Here is a 4761-nt window from a genome sequence, read left to right on the forward strand (position 1 = left end):
CGTAGGGGCGAACGGCCCGAGAGGCGGGGCTGTAGGTCCTGTACCCGCCGGGGCCGCTGGCACTCCGCGTAGCTCTGACAAGCGCTACGAGGGTAAATCCGGCAGCCGCAGCCTTCCTCCGGGAGAACTCGCAGAAACCACTGATAAGTAAATAAATAAGTAAAAACTCGTCCGTGGTACATCCGTACAATACGGCGTAACACAGCCTTGAAAATGTTGCACCTTCAAGCCCTCTTCTCTTTACTAGAAATGACCGCTTCTGCCACAGATTCGTGGTTGTTTTCCCTAAAACATTAGGGAAATTTTTCTAAAACATTAATGTTTCCCTAAAACATTGATCTGTGTCATCTCTGGTAGATATCGATAAGAGTTTTATCTAATACACTCTGAAATACTAAATTCCAATCTTCTTATTAAAATAAAGCTCCAACTGAAGCCAAAGGAATGCCACACTTTCAAGCCTCGCTAGAAGCATCTGAGGTCACTGTAACACCCCTTACACTGCACAGTGTGCTAATCTGTTTATATACCGACCTAATGTAGGATTAAGACAACAAAAGTGGGTGCTGGGCTTTTGCTACCTGGCACATAGTGACAAAATTTTAAAATGCAGTCTTTTTTGGTAGTTGTTTTCCCATTATCCGAGTGGTGTATGTAAAGGCTATAAAAAAAATCTGCGATGGTGCAGAAAACAGGGATGGCTTTTAAAAAAGACCGAACACGATAGCTGTCATTTCTATCCGCAACGCTTCTGTAAAGTCAACCCATTAAGAGTCTCTGAACATGGAAAGCAACAAGCCAGCTTCTGAGATTTCTAAAGCTACAGCTTTACTTCAGACTGTCTTCAAGTTCTGCCACGTAAGCTTCTGACGCTAGAGCACCTGGAACCTAAATACCCCATTCTCCTCCTTTTGTACAAAAGAGGGAATCTTGTGTCAAATATTCTCTCTCTGTAATAAAGTGCCGGCTGGTAAGGCAGAGAAGAATACAGCGTCGGTCTGAAGAAGCAGTACCACAGCTGCTTTCCAAAGAAGTCTTTAACCTACAAGGCCTAGCTGCGTGAGAAGGTAACGCTGCTCTGCTTGGACACGGGTGGCTTCAGCCAGAGGAGAGAGGGAACATTGCTGGGGGGCCCTCGTGCTACTCAGTTGCTACGATACGCAAGTCAATTCCCTAACGTGTCAGGAGGGAGGTCTGGAAGGGGAAAGGTAGATTCCATATGCAAGCAAACTGCCCTGTTATTGCTTATTATATTGTATTACCTGGAAATTCCCATCATGCTTCCTTGTGCTAGACATTACACAAACGCTGAACAAAAATGGGAGCCTGTACACTAAGGAACTCACTGCCAAGCGCCCTCTCTGAGATTCGATGCAATGCTACGTATGGCATTCTTTAATTAGCTGCAAAATGAATGCAGCAGGAGCAGTGCAGGGTTCACCTCTGGTTTGGGGACAGGCCTGACTTGAGCCAGTGGCCCTGTCACACACCAAGACACACGGTCATCTAGCTTAGTTCCAGTTGCTGCCCTGCCAGCAGGCCTTGCTGTCACCCGATCTGGGTAGCCTCTGGCTTTGGGAGGCGAGATCTGTCTTTGTGCAGGCATGCTCTGTGCTCTTCTTCCCAATGTACAGCCACATGCAACAGAAATTGGATTAAGATGACCTGTTTACTGAGCTTTTTCCTAGAACCAGCTGGTGGAGGATTCTTAATCCCTGTGGGCGAAGCTGCAGAGAATGCGCTATTCTACAGGTTTATTTCACTGTCTAATGAATTACTCAGTGCTCTTAAGTAAAAATACCTGTTTATTGTAATGACAGGGAATTAATTGAAACATAACACTGCCAGAGGATTCCCACATTCTTTTTATTCCTTCTTTGCTCCAGGCTTCCCCATAACTTCTGCTACAGCCATAGACTGCAGCATATTTTGTTTTTTTCCCAGGCTTTAAGCACTCATTTGGAAATGGGTGCAAACCATCCTACAAATGATTCACCTGCAACAGGGTTAAGTGAAACAAGCCATTAGGTGATAGTGGTACCTTCAGAAGGAGAATCTCCTATGTTATGATGTGCTAGGCTCGCTTTGACTCTTGGTCCAGATCTATCACAGGCTGAACTGCAGTGTGGCCTTCAGTGACTCCCTTCATGCAACTCTCAGGGTTGTAGTTTCTACTTTCTGAAATGAAATAGCAATGTTTCTTGTGTTCACACAACAGGACATGAAGATAAATGCATATTAGCATTGAGAAGGCATTTAGAGAAGAGAGGAGGCTCATGTAATTATGTAGGTAGACTGCATCAGGCAAATGTAATGAACTGACCGGAAGGACGGAGTCTGGCAATCATAGCCCACAGTTATTCCACCTCAATGGGACACAAAGTAGGAGGATACTACCCTCCGCCTTCAATCTCTCTGAAGAGGTAACTTATTTTTAGCATTTCCCTGCAGGCTCACACTGAAGGAAAATAGGGTCTTCAGGCTCTCCACTCCTTACTGACCACTGCGCAAGTTAGCAGGAGGGAAGGGGAGAAGCAGCATTACAGTTCCATGTGCTAGCCACCATATGACAGGGCACGTGAAAAGAGGTGACAGAGGTTTACCAGTCAGCATCCCTAATCCCTGGGAATATAGACCTCTATCAGCCTATGTACTCAGTTTGGACTACTGTAGCCCCGTGTTCCTCCTCACACAAGATGGTCCTTGGAAAACTGTTGCCTCCCTTACTTTGCCTATGACTACATTGTTATCTTTCCTGAAAATTAAGAGTCACAATGTTTGCTCACACTTGGAGATGCACCAAGTCTGTACTTAACAATGCACGTTATGTAAGACAGGGATATATTCCAGTTCACACTGAAGCTGGGAAACTGGGTACAGAGACCGTACTCAGAATCTCTGGGAGTCTTGCTCCTTCCTGGGAAAAGCAACTCGAGAGGACCACTAACAATTCCCTTTATGTTTGCAGGACGAAATGTAGAACCCAAAGGGAAAAAAAGACACCGACTGCCAGCTTTGTGAACGAACCTGTGTTTCTGAGACTGTCTTGGAAAATTTGACATGCAGTATGTTCCTGTTGGTGATGTTAAACGTGAGAGGGACTTCAACTGCCACGTGGTAGGATGAGTTATAATGACATTTTATCTATCGCACAACCCTCCCCTACCAAAATATGCCAGGGCAGTACTTTGTAGTTCACAGACAGTCCTGTCTCACAGATCTTGAGCTGGTGCAAAGCCTGTTGAAATCAGAAGACTTCATTAGATTTTGAGGTCAGCTGCTTATACCTTACTGGCGTGGCATTAGTGAAGGACAGAAACAACAGGGACTGTACAGAGCATGGAGAGACATAGGAGGGGGAAAGAGAAAGCATATGGTCAAGGAACTGTTAAAATTAAACGATTCACATAAAAAGCCATCTGAAAATAGAAAACAGCATCTACGTCCTGAACAGTGATCATACAGAGAAGAAATGCAAGGTCAGCATTCAGTTCACTTATGTGTAGCTTTAGAAGTAAGCTGCTGATGATACATTCCCCTTTTACTCTGCCAGTGTAACGAAGAGTGAAGTACTTCCCTAGCAGCTGAGTCCTTCCACCTTCTTCCAGGCTGCGAGTCCCTCTTTCTTGCCCACAATCACAGTCAGCTGTCACAATACACAGAGCACGAACAGATGTGAGGAACTACACGCACTCATCAAGGCAGATGGCCTTTTCTTGAGATACGTCCTCAGCTGGTTCAGCTGAGCTCAGGCTCTCTAACTTCACTGCAACTACAATGACTTATATCAAAGATTGATAGCAAGCAAGTTCATGTGACTGTCAGAAAAACCTGTCCACGCTGCCTCGGACATTAAGAGAAATCCTGCTGTGCTTTTTGCAGTCCCTTTACTTTGACTCTCTTTGTACAGAGAGCAGCACAGCAGGAAGCCAAGATCTCCTCCGTCTCATGCAGTATACTTTATATTCCAGTATTGCAGGTTATATTCCAACTTTATACATACATTGGTTTAAATGGAAAAGGCACACATATATAGGAAAGAGAAATTAGGTAACACGGTACTTCAGTGCTGCTGTGAACATTCATGAACTGCATCATATTTTGGCTAGGTTGCTCCTGATCAAAAATGATAAATGCTGAGGAGACAAATGATTCATGTGTTAAGTTCTAAGCAAAGTATCTCTTCTCCACAGCTATATTATTTCCATGAATATTCTTTGAAACCGTTGTAAGAAACTTAATTCTTTTTTTGATTCTACATAAATTTTCAAGATAGCTCTCAGAAAACAACAGAGTCACTGAGTCATAGAAACGCTTGCCATAGAAGCAGCGCACCTTTCTGCATAGTCAACTAGAAGGAGTCTTCAGGTACGGACACATTTTTCCCAGAGGAGGAATCCATGGTCAAAGAAGAACCAGCACATCAAAGGAGAATGCTGGGCTGGCGAGAAGAAAACATAGATGGAAAAGACACTATTAAAAAAGAATTGCAGGAATCTAGGAAAGAAGATGTTTCACTGCCAGAACAATTATCAGTTAAGCCCCTTGTAGTTCCTCATGAAGAAACATTTGTAGAAATGGGGGAGTCACTACTGGATTGCATTATTAAAGAATCTCCCATAAAAGATGTGTCATATTTGCCAGATATGCCACAACAACCCCATGCAGTGCTACAGGCTTGGGGAAGAGTGGCTGGAAAGCTGCCTGGCGGAAAAGGACCTGGGGATGCTGGTCGACAGCCGGCTGAACATGAGCCGGCAG

The 4761-nt window shown here is 44.4% G+C and overlaps 1 protein-coding gene across 1 annotated transcript in view; it reads right to left on the minus strand.

Annotated features, from left to right (window-relative positions):
• Window positions 1-4761, minus strand: part of RIOK1 (RIO kinase 1) — a 29845-nt gene that overhangs the window by 17533 nt on the left and 7551 nt on the right. The window lies entirely within an intron of this gene.

This window comes from Aptenodytes forsteri, unplaced genomic scaffold (assembly GCF_000699145.1).
Source record: "Aptenodytes forsteri isolate BGI_AS27 unplaced genomic scaffold, ASM69914v1 Scaffold81, whole genome shotgun sequence".
Classification (NCBI taxonomy): Eukaryota; Metazoa; Chordata; class Aves; order Sphenisciformes; family Spheniscidae; genus Aptenodytes; species Aptenodytes forsteri.